A 12,564-nucleotide genomic window follows, 5' to 3' on the forward strand; every position below is an offset into this window, starting at 1 on the left:
CTAAAGCAGGAAATGTACGCTAATGTGCGTTAGCTATTGCCATTAAAGTCATTAACATTGTAACTCTGCTCATGAATAGTCATTTTGCTAATCGTGTCAGTGTTTGCTATTGTTTTTCGTAGCAAATTTCGAAACAAATTTCTCAGTGAAGGAAGTTTAATATAGTAGTTAGTATATTTCTTTGCTGTATATTTACTTGATATTTTTGCCTAACCACTTTTATGACAGTATTAATTTTGATGGCCACAACTTTGAAACGATGGTTCAATTCCCGCTAGAATAACTGTTACATCCTTTCAATGCGTAATCCTTCAGGTGACTAACTGTAGTCCTATTACTTTTCATTGGTACTCGATCACGCTCAACATTAAATCATGGCAAAGAGGTAGCATTTTGGGATGGAATTACTGTTGTAGTAACGGCCTAGAGTGTTATGAACAGTTTGTTTTTGAAACGCTTATACCAGTCTCAAGTCTATGTCTGACCCAAAGCTATATCTTTAAAGGATTGCTTCAACATTTGGTGCCCTCTTGCGAGGATTTTCTCAATGTTAAAAATAACTCTCATACAAACACGTTACTCTTTCAGGCTAGGCATTACAAAACCTCACGAGAACGAAATTATGAAATTGTGATGACCAGCAACCAACGAAACCACAGAGCTCCGGCTGTGCCACACTGTTTAAACAAGGATGCGTGGAGAGAGAGAGAGAGAGAGAGAGAGAGAGAGAGAGAGAGAGAGAGAGAGAGAGAGAGAGAGAGAGAGAGAGAGCTAGCGATGTTTCTGTGTACTCACAATAATGTCACAAAGAAGTGTAGGAGGAAGCACAAGTAAGTCATTTATGGAACGCACACTCTGGGATTTTAACTGGTAACAGTAACGTAAGAGACCACAATTGTGCAGAGTCTACTACTGGACAATTTGCTTGTCACTTTACGTTTTTTCTTTGCATCTCATGTTCCAATTCCATTTATCCTACGTATTTACTCAAAGACTGCCGAACTATATTCCAAAATTGCTGGAAAGAAGGGGAGTGCGGTGTGGGAGTGGTGGTGCGGCAACGTTTCTTTGTCTCCCTCGTAATCATAGTCTATGTGAATTTTTCTGACATGTTAATTAATGTATTAATGTATTAATGTATCCGGTCCGCAACAGCATCGTAAAATAAAGTTGACATGAAACAGCAGCATTCCAAAAGGTCACCTTCACGTAAGTAGTGAACTGGGTTTAGGATCTGGTTGCAAACCGAATAACCGCACCTCTCAGTCAGAGTAACTTTCCTATTAGCTTTATGTTGTCATAAAATGACTCTAGACCGATGATTATAGATATATAACGGTGGTGACTAATTCTTTTGAGTGACAGCTAGTCCTGTTATTGAAGAGTAAATTATTTTATATATTGTCATTTAGCCGGCGTGCATCCTGGGCCAAATTTTTCCCTTCTCCTTCCGATAACAGTATACTCCTTATCAACTTCCGGTAACAGTGTACTACGTATCAACCATCGAAGGAAACACGCCGGCGTCAGTGGTTTTCAATTATTAACCGACTCGCTTTGAAGAGAGCTGTAGATCTATACATGAAGGAGGAATAATTTGGCCCCGGATGCATGCCCGAAAGACGGAATATTCGATCTGCCGGGAAAATTCCAGCAACACAATAATGGGTATTTCCAATTAGATATGCCCATACATTGTCATTACTCAAAACAGAACTCCAATCAGCAGTCCCTACAGTTGTTAATGCATTTCGCTGTAATACTCTTGTGAGCAACCTCCGTACATACAACGGCATCATGAGCCAATTGCTTCACTGACTTTCTGGCGTTATGTACCAGGTAGTTTGTGCATCATACTCCGTGAATTTCAAATATCATTTTAGGCGCCCTTAGTGTATGTGCGAAGTTTTTTTTAGCACTTCAGTTAGGTTTGTCACCGCATTTCACACACTTACTTGGGAAGTGAGTGTGATGACTACATACCGTGGGATGGCCTGAAGTTTGTACTGTGTACCAAAACCGATAATCATTCGGAAAAAGAACTGCAACTATAGACTACAAGAAACTTTTCCGTGCAGTCGCTGCCGTAATGCGGAAATGGAGCGACGTACCTGAAAGGGTATTGACATTGACTTTCGGACCAACGGCGGAAGCGTTTACGAAACAGCTAAGTTTGTGAACTGTTCGCGTACTTATGTGGTTGAAGTACATTGTTCAAGGCACAATCGCGCTATCCAAAACCGGCACAAGGTAACTGTGGTGCTCCACGAGCCATAGATGACAGCGCTGAACGGCGGCTGTGGAGATGTTTATGGGCGAATAGACGAACAATTGATAAACAAATGACCGCCCAGACAAATCAAGAGGTTACCAACAGCGTCTCCGCAACGACCATTCAGTGAACGTTGCTGCGTACGGGCCTCCGCAGCAGGCGCCTGTTTCGTGCAACCATGCTGACTTCTGTTCATTGGCGATGAAAGCTGGAATTTCCACGCAGTACCGCGACTGGACGCCAGTGGAGTGACGATAGATTGCCTCTTCATATGAATCACATTTCAACTTACTCCCGATAGACGGCTGTTGACGTGTATAGCGTGAAACGTGTGTAAGCATACGTCCGCCAGCAATCGTCGTAAGGGTGTAGGCCAGAGGAGGTAGCGTAATGGTCTGGGGAACATTTTCATGGCTTTCCCTGAGTGACCGTCATTCTGGAAAACACCATGGATCAACTCAATCATGTATCTAACCTAGGCATCGTGCGGTACGCTTTTCTTTGGCACGATGGCATCTACGAGCAGGACAATGCAGAATGCCGCATTGTTCGCAGAGTAGGTGCGTGGTTCTAAGACCACCAGGATGATCTTACCGTACTCCCTGGGCACCAAACTCTCCGGGTCGAAAGCCCACCAAGAATGTATGGGACTACTTCGATCGAGATGTTCCTCAACGGAAAAGCGTAGTGCAGATAGCCAAGGCAGTGGAGTCGGTATGGCTCCACGCCACTGTCGTTTCCTTCCAGCGCGCTGCTAAATGTGGTTATTCAGACTGTTGACAGATGGTCACAATGTGACCGGACAATCGGATGACCCAACAGACGTCGTTGGAGTCCATTTCTCGTCAACTCATTTTTCTGAGCTCACATTATAGTTCATCATACCTCAATAGTGGATCTCAAGTATATTACATCACGGTACAAGAACTTTATGAATCCGGCATAGGGGTATCCAAAAACATAATTTAACATTTCTGGTTCTGCTAGCCACGATTTTCACTCGCAATCCTCACTTCGTAAGTGATATCGTTTGTTAGTTAAGGTGTATGGGTTGAACAAAAATAAGGGAACAAGAAAAACTATGTAATATAATTCCTAACACAGTACAGAAAAACAGTTGGCTTGCAAAACAGCTTTCAGTCGTCTCGGAATGGATAAATGGAGTCCTGTATGGTTTTAGAGGGAACGCAGTGCCAAGTTCAGGTGACAACGGTGGAGGTGCAGAGACATCACGCACCCTTCTCTACAAAGCAGGCCACAAAGACTCAATAATATTTCGATGTGGTGACTGTTGTTGCCAGGAGATGAGAATTTATCATCGTGCTCACAAAACCGGTTCTGGACGATGCGGACTGTACAAACAGCGGCGCTGTCTTCTTTGAACACAGAATAGTCCTAAGGGAACAAACACTGTACCATTGTATGGACCTTACTAGGCGAAATAGTCTCTCAATCCTTGGCTGTAATATTATCTTCCGGAGTACCATGGTTTCCATGGAAAACGCTTGGGGCGTGAACTCTGCCAGAAGTTGAAGTTGAAATCCGTGTAAAATCAGAGACTCATTCGACCGAAAGACTTCCTTTCATCGCTGCATAATCTAGATTTTATGGATTCGGTACCAACAATTTGCCCACATTGGAATTCACTTAGCTCCGACATAATGGAAACAAAACCACGGAACACTTTTTTAACCTCGAGTAACACTTGTAACATACTGAGGACAGTGCGTAATTGCTGTTCTTGATCAAAAATGGCAATTCAAACTGAAGGGTCTGTTGGTGTCCCGAAGCATGTTGAAGCACCCATTTTTCGCGATGCTCCTGTTTTTGTTGAACCCCAGCGTGGCTGAGGAGGTGGGGTGATATGTGGAAGAATTCATTTATTCCCATTTCTTTTATTAACAATTCCAGTTTTACTGACGATCATAGGAGAGATACTCTCAGTACCACGCCGTCATTCCGTTAACTACCTTTTTTTACCTTTAACAACTAGTGTTAAGAAATGCAGACTAAGTACTACTTACTACTTCGGCTCGCGCCAGCGTTGGGCACCAAGCGAAGTGTTTCTGGTTGAACACCATCCACAATGACGGCATGAAATGGTTCCATTCAAACGATCATCAACCTCCTTAAGACATTCAGCCAGTGGGAGTTGAGACGATCAATTCTTGTTTCGTCGAACGTTGCCGGCCGTTGAAGGATCCACAACAGCACCTACTCTTGCACTTCCTTCTCAGACAGAAACCGACGTCCACACACATCTTTATTCAGGTCGCTGAAGATGTGAGATCATACTGTGAAAGAACCGGGCTGTATGGTGGATGTTACGGTGTTCCCCAATAAAATCGCTGAAGCGTAGCCTTCTTTCAATTGGCAGTGTGGGGTGGGCGTCATCGTGCAACAGGATGATTACATCGTACAGAATTTCTGGGCGTTTCGACTTTATGGCGCATCGCAAAGTGTCTTCATAGTACTGCACACTGATTGTGATTCCGCCGTCGAGGGACTCTACGAGCAGACGAAGCATCCTATTGCAATACAACGCCCACCTCCACGCATCCAATAGAACATAGGCTACAGTTATGCGATTTGGTTGGGAAACACTAACAGCCTCCATTCAACCTGGCTCTTACAATGTGGTTTTCGTATCTTCGGTGGCTTGAAGAAACACATGTGTGGACTTCGGTTTTAACAGGACGATGAAGTGCAAGAGTGGGTGCATTTGTTCATCAGCGGTGAACAGCGCTCTACGCAACAAGAATTAATTGTCTCGTCTTTCATTAGGATGACTGCCTTAACGCATGTGGAGGCTACATTCGAATGGAACTGCTCCATGGACCTGTTTTCATTTTACTACCCCTCATAGGTATGTGAATAAAGCGCGTTTCTACAAACAAGGCAGAGTGGAGTGAATAAATTTTATGAACAAAAATCCTGATTCTTACCTACTGGAGTTGTGTTATGTGTAAGATTGTAGGTATGATCTCGCAATATTTCTTTATCATGTTTATCTATGCTTCAGAATTCATGGTCTTTTTGTCGGGTATGTAACAGAAATAAATTCACTTTTTTATTAACTCTGCCTATACGCTATTACGCATGTCGGAACGTTTGGTAAAACCACCTGCAATAAGCTACGTTAAACAGTAAATTTGATAGGTTTTTAAATCTATCTGAAAAAAATGAAATTTCTAAATTTGAATTACACAGACTTCGTCTCTTAAGTATGCTAACCACTCAGGATAATGTGCCACACACCACATTCCCTATATAATTCAACAGTAACGTGTAGCATTTCTGCATCGATGCATGCATAAGGGTTATAAAACTGGAAATTAAAACTTTATGGATTTGATATATTTAAGAGTTATAAAGGTATTGGCTTGTTGGAAAGTTCTGCTCTTGCTAATAATTTCAGTGCTGCATCCATGGTGTCATGTGGAATCGCACAGAACCGACCTCATTTAATAGTATTCAAATAACCAAAAATTATATCGAGTCGAAAGCAATCATATTAAATGCTTTTTATAGAGCTGTTCACTCTTACAAAGCAAAAATAAGCTCTAGATTCTAGGAATACTTTCGTATAAAGATGTAATGCATTGTTTTATGTTGAATTAATTTTATAATTAAAATGGATGCCTGATAAAAAGTTAAACGTGAAGTATCAAGTAAATTACAGTCACCGCAGTCTTAATTACGCATGAAACGAAGTTAGATGGGGTTCGCAGTTTGTGTAATGCGAAACTTGAGTATCGGGTATTCCAGTACCGTTGGATACAGGATGTGTGATCCCAACCTGCTATGTCAGAACCGTATTACATCGTTCGTTAGCTGTTTTATAGCTTTTATTACTACATGTGTTGTTTGCAAGAATAAAAGCTATAAAAGCCTATAGAAAATTTTAAACTTTAATTCTTATTCAGTAGCTTTAACCGCTTTAGGTGACTCTCCATGACGTTTCTTACTGCCTCACACGGGACACGGACCTACGACCTAAGCGCTACTTCTGCACAGGGACGTGGTATCTACAGAGAACACCAGGTGGTTGGACAATTTGCATCTATGCGTTTTGTCTTGATGCGGCTGAGGACAGCTAGGCTCCTCACAAGTGCTGCAGTCTCAGTAAAACGTGAAGACACACATGGAATCCGTAGTAATGCATAGAAAGGTATACATAGGACGCAATTTTTACTGAACATTGTCTCTACTTTCCATTCGGTTAAGGAAGTGAATTGTGTGTCCCGTCTGATTATCGTACTGCTGTCATCTATGTTTTGGATCAACGATGAAGAACAAGCTAGAACTGGAACATCGATTTCCCTCCTTGAGATGAGGACGAAATTTATTCAGTGTTGCTGAAAATTTAACAGTTAGTGCTACTTAAAGACAGTGAGCGACGGGAACTATCAGGAAATCTGCTATCGACGTTGTAACGGTTTGATTACATTCGCATTTTTATTCCCTGAATTTAGTAACTTAAAACGTGAAGCTATAATGATGTGTTAGAAGCGTTTGCTGAGTGGTACGGTAAGGGATACACGACTGCGGAGGAAAAACCGTTTATTAATTGCTTTTGAAAAATCCGTTACATGTTAATGTTAGAGTCGACAATCAGATCCACACTCCAAGGATGGCATTACGTAGACAGAATGTGTGTAAGCCGTAGAGGCGAGGAACCTTTAACCGACTGTACTTACTGTAAAGATGCTGTTGCCTCGCCAAATGAATATTTAAAAGGAGTAACTTTGTACATACCTGTCGTTATTAGGTACTCATTCATGATTGACGTATTACACTTTTTTGCACCACGCAGAATTTTCACCATTAGCACTGAATGGTTTCATTTAAAAGGCAGTTTGTCATCAGACAGAACGAAGTGCAGGGACTGCAGATGTTTTGTCGTATTTAACACGCAGAATGTGTGTGTTCTGCAATTCATTCTTTAACATAATAGGGAGGAGTGATGACTTATTTGCAGTTACTTACAGGTGGAAAGGTTTTTTTACTAATAACTGCTACTTAATTGGAGTGAGATGTTTGTTAGATTTGTGGCGGACTATTTTTGCTTTATAATCTGTTCGGAGTGTCGGAATCAGTCAAAATACAGAGTGCATGTTTTAGTGCCCAAGTGTGACTCTTGTATTGAAATACAATAGCACGGGATTTTATGAGAAGCCTCTAGTAGGCTGGTTTACGCGAAGAAGGAAAAAAAAAAGCACTTTTAAATTCTCTCATGGCATGTTCGGAAACTGCTGGCCGGACTCATGAAATTAAACCTAATCTGTCAGTAAAATAATGCAAATGTATTCATGTCTTGGACAAAGTCAAAGAGAAGATAGGTTTTGTTACATTCTTCGAGCTGCTGTAAAGTGATCCTTATTATAACTTATGAATTAATGTGACACGTAGTGTTGAAGGCGAAGGGTGATAAATGGTACCAAGGAGTCGCAGATTTTAGAGTCCTGAGGCATCGAGCATCGTGTCAAGTGTTCTCGCTCCACAAGATACCACGAAAGGGTTTACAAGATCATACAAGACACTGAGCACTCCCAGTGACCAGAAAGCATACGCTGCAGTCTAGATTTCACCAGCGCGGTAAATATTTTGTAGCCTGACGATCTAGAGCCCTTGTTCACTGCTGGTCGCTTGTTGTTTGACGTGCCAGCATGACACGAAATTCGAGGCAGCAGAAGTATTGTGTGACCATAGAATATGTAAAGTTACAAAACGCGAAATGATATCAAACTAAGGACAAGAACGAGGCGACAAAGTTCCTCAAATTGCGCACTCTGCAGAGTGCGTATTGAAAATGTAAGGTATTGAAAATGTAAGGTATTGAAAATGTAAGGTATTGAAAATGTAAGGTATTGAAAATGTAAGGTATTGAAAATGTAAGGTATTGAAAATGTAAGGTATTGAAAATGTAAGGTATTGAAAATGTAAGGTATTGAAAATGTAAGGTATTGAAAATGTAAGGTATTGAAAATGTAAGATTTGAATATAGTTATTTAAAAATTGGTAACTTATGTACTTCTTAGACGATTTTAAAGAACCACATGTCGACAGATGGTACTGGACTGGAACTATCGAAATACACTTAAAATGTTTACTAACGTAATACATAGTGAGTTATGAGCCGAATTCTAGTGCAAAATAGATTACCAATGAATAAATACAGAGGGAATGTGAGGCAGTAAACTACAATAGCTATCTGTAAACGTTGAAGTTTCATTACTTTTAACAAATAATAACAAATAAGGAGAAGTTAACTATCTCACTGAATTTAATGTAACGAGAACACCGAGGACCCAAACAAAACTAACACCACCAGAGTAACACTGATGAATTCTAGTCTTAATTCGTGCTCAGTATGTGTACTAGCAATACGTTCACTCTAAATCTGTGGATTTCTCAACGACAGATGGCGTCTAAGGACGGCGGTCATATTGGCTGGCAACATTTCCACTTTCAAATGTCACAGAGGACGGATGTGAACGGATGTATTTGTTGATGACTGGCATGTCGGTCGCCAAGTCGAGTCACTGTAATGTTTCGTGTGACCGGTACAGAATCTTAGAAACGTTTTCGGCAGTCAGCTTTGTGGAGAAAGAAAGACCTAAATGGTCTTCAGACTTATGAATTCTTCACATAGATTTGTGAAGTGACTTTGAACAGTATCACGGTGTGCCAGACTGTCACTAGCCAGATTATGGAAATGCTGTCCGTCGTTTCTTCTGCGATATTGAACAAACGTTCGATAAACCTTTTACCTCTTAAGGGGACATGTTCGTGAAAATTAACAAAAATTTTCAAAAATTTTCTTTGTCGATAAAAAAGAGCATTTCATGCCGATTACATAAATGTATAGTTTATGGGCATTATTTTCCATTCGTTCTGAAATTGAGTTTGAACGTAATGTTCCACAGGGGTCATGCCATCTGTCAGTTTGAAGTTAATCAGAATACCTGATGCATTGTTTTGCTCCTTCGTTTTTTCTGTCGTCAGTTACGGATCGTTAACACAGGTGTGTTCTAGAAGGCACTGACTCCCGGAACCGAACTACAGCCATGTCTAGAAAGCTATGGTTCGAATGTGAACAAAGATCTGAGAATATATGTTTTCGGAACTTCGTAAGTGTGTGGTTTTGTAGTTAGTGTGTGTTGTTTTGTTCCTGGGATACAAATGCTGAGAGTAAAGAAATTTAGCCCCAAACGATAGTTTCGCTGCAACCAGTGCCAAACGCAACCGAATAATACATATCAGTTGGTTCAAAAGTCGCCTGCGGAAATTATGTCTGCAGACAGTGCTTCTAGACGTAAACTATCGCCTTCTGAATGTAATAAGAACAAGCGTAGTAGTATTGTGATCAGCAGTAACGACGGAAATGTTATTGTGAACCTAAATATGCTGTCAAGACTTTTGAGAAGAGTGCTGTGAAATGTAAGTTATGAAATTGTGAAGAGAGAATTGACGCTTCTGATGACATTTCAGCAGAGGTGGGTCTTTCAATTCGGTTAGTGATTGCCTGTAACTTGTGTAAGATGCACAGTGATACTATGACATCGCTAGTAACTGATCGTCGACGTTACAGTGTAAATATTCAGCTTGCTTATACAATGCGATGTATTGGAAGGGGAAGGAGAGCTGCCCAGACTTTTTGTGCAGTGATGGATTTGTCTCCACCTCCATTTAGGTTTGACAGCTGTAATACATTAATACATAATGCTTTGTGTGGTGTAAGTGAACATTCAATGAAGAGAGCAGGAGGAGTAGTAGCGTTGCTTGAGAATAGAAACATTGTAGAAGGATTTTTTGATGGAACTTGGCAGAAGAGGGGTCACACTTCTGTGAATGCGGTTGTAGCTGCCACATTTATTGAAACCGGTAAGATACTGTATTATGAATGTCTAACAAAGCACTGCGAGGGTTGTTCAAGTAAATTTATTGGTGCCCATGTTCGCGTGAGGAACTTTGATGGCCCAGTTGGAACATGTAAAAGAAAGGAGTGCTTAACATTTTTAGTAGATCAGACGTCAGTCATGGCGTGAGGTATGTAGGCTACCTTTGGGATAGAGAATGTGAAGGACACACAACTGTTGTTCATGGTAGACCATATGGGGCACTTACAGAAAATCTTGGATGTGTTGGGGATGTACAAAAAAGAATAGGAGCTCGGCTGAGAAAATTATGTAAAGACTTCAGTGAAAAAAATGTCAAACGGAAAACACATACAATAGGTGGTCCTGGGTCCTGGTCGTCTTACAAAAAGTGAAATTTATTCTTTGACTCAGTATTATGGACTAGCAATAAGGAGAAATTTACGAGATTTGGAGAACATGAGATGAGCTGTTTGGGCAACATGGTTTCACAGTGTCAACAGATTAAACCCCCACAGCATGGTTTGTGTCCAAAAGGGGAAGATTCGTGGTTCAAGTACTGGTTGAGCAATACTACAGGTATACAACATACCCACAAGCATTCCTTGCCACTTGCTGTTGCGGGGGCAATTAGGCCTCTATATAGGGATGTGGCAAATAAAAATCTACTTAGGAAACTGAAGCAAAGCAAGCGCTGTATCATGTATAAGATACAGAGGCGAGCGAGTGCACGGGACTTACCCTAGTTCACTGCTAGTAGCGTCACGTCATCGTAACGCGCCTGCATATAGTATTGCACCACATTTAACATAAAAGTAAAAATTAAGATTTGTGTGTAAAACTTTGTTAAAGTATAGTTCTATGTAATAATGTTTCAGGTAACAAATCTTAATGTTATAAAATTAGTAGTTTACGTAAAATTCACGTTTTGAAGGAAAAATCAGAGGCGCGAAATAATAGAGCTACAATATTGAAAATTGGTAGGATGCTTCAGTTCACCCTAATAATAATAATGGAAATACCACAATCAGTTACCTCTTCTAGTTTTTTAGTAATTTAGTAAAAACTACTTTTGTGAGTAAAATGTACATAAGCATTATAGATTAAATACTTTAAATTTTAATGATAAAACAAATTCTTTAAGACCAATGATCAGATATTACAATTAACAAAGCTACACCAAGTTTTAGTCTTGTAGCATAATTAACAGCTGATACAAGTCTTGATAAAGCTATGGTTCAGAGGTAACAATCTACCGTTAGTTCCATTGTAAAAATTCTAGAGAGTAAAGTTTTAATTTTAGCGGGCTGAGATTTTCTACGTGCTTCTGTACTGCTCAGATGTATGTATACAAAAATTGAGAAGTTTGTAAAGCTATTATTAAATGTGATATTTAAGATTATGTGCCTGAGATAGCGATCATTTGGAGGCTGCAGGCATCTGCATAGGAACGGAAAGAACAGATGCTCTCTTGGCGGTACGCGCCGGAGCTATATAAAAAGAGCGGCAGAGGCAGTAGTAAGCTCACTCCGCATTAGACCAACGCCTAGTCCACGCGAGCTTAACGTCCGATCGCGCCTCGCCTCGGGTGACGTCATAGCGGGCTGTGACATGCGCGTACTTAGCAATGTAAACGGACATTGAAAATCGCGAGGACTGTACACCGTCCTGGATCGTTTAGACTTCGGTAACAAACTGTTATTGTGCCGTCCGTGTGAAGTATAATTCCGCGTGGCAAGTGGTGACTAACTCCACTTTTAAGGCGAGCATTAATCTTTTTTTTTAACATTATTGCGAACTATTAATAGAGCACCGTTAGTTAGAGTAATGAACTATTCGGGAGGAACTTGCTGTAGAAGTCGCCTCTGAACTATTAAACGATTGGCTGAATTAACAATATTTAATGTCTTTAGCATTTTCAGAAGTTTCGAGTAATTTGTGTGAGCCTTTAAGATAATAAAATCTTGTTTGGAACTTTAAATTTTATTGAAGCAGCCCTAATCCCGTGAAGAACTATGGATATTTTTCGTTTAGCTGGGCTGTACAGGAATGTGGCCGTGCAGACTGGGAACTAAGGTCAGTAAGTTTCCCTTCGCTTTCTGACTGGCCACCAAATTAGTTGCCAGGCTCGCGTGATTTAAGGTGGCAATGTTCAACTTTCATTCAACATTAAACAACGACTTCTTCGCCGTCCCACATATGTTGCATCGGCAATAGTCTGTTACGTGAAATGAACATTCAAACAACTCATTCGACAACTTCTTCGCCGCCCCACAAAACGTATGCATGGTCTCTCTCAGAATGCAAATGAAGGCTTAAACAGCTGTATATGGGAGAGAATACCCAAAACTGTATTTGTTGGGCTGCCAATGCTGAATACTGGTGTAATGGATGCAATAACAACAATCAATG

Source organism: Schistocerca gregaria, chromosome 1 (genome assembly GCF_023897955.1).
Source record: "Schistocerca gregaria isolate iqSchGreg1 chromosome 1, iqSchGreg1.2, whole genome shotgun sequence".
In the NCBI taxonomy this organism is placed as follows: domain Eukaryota; kingdom Metazoa; phylum Arthropoda; class Insecta; order Orthoptera; family Acrididae; genus Schistocerca; species Schistocerca gregaria.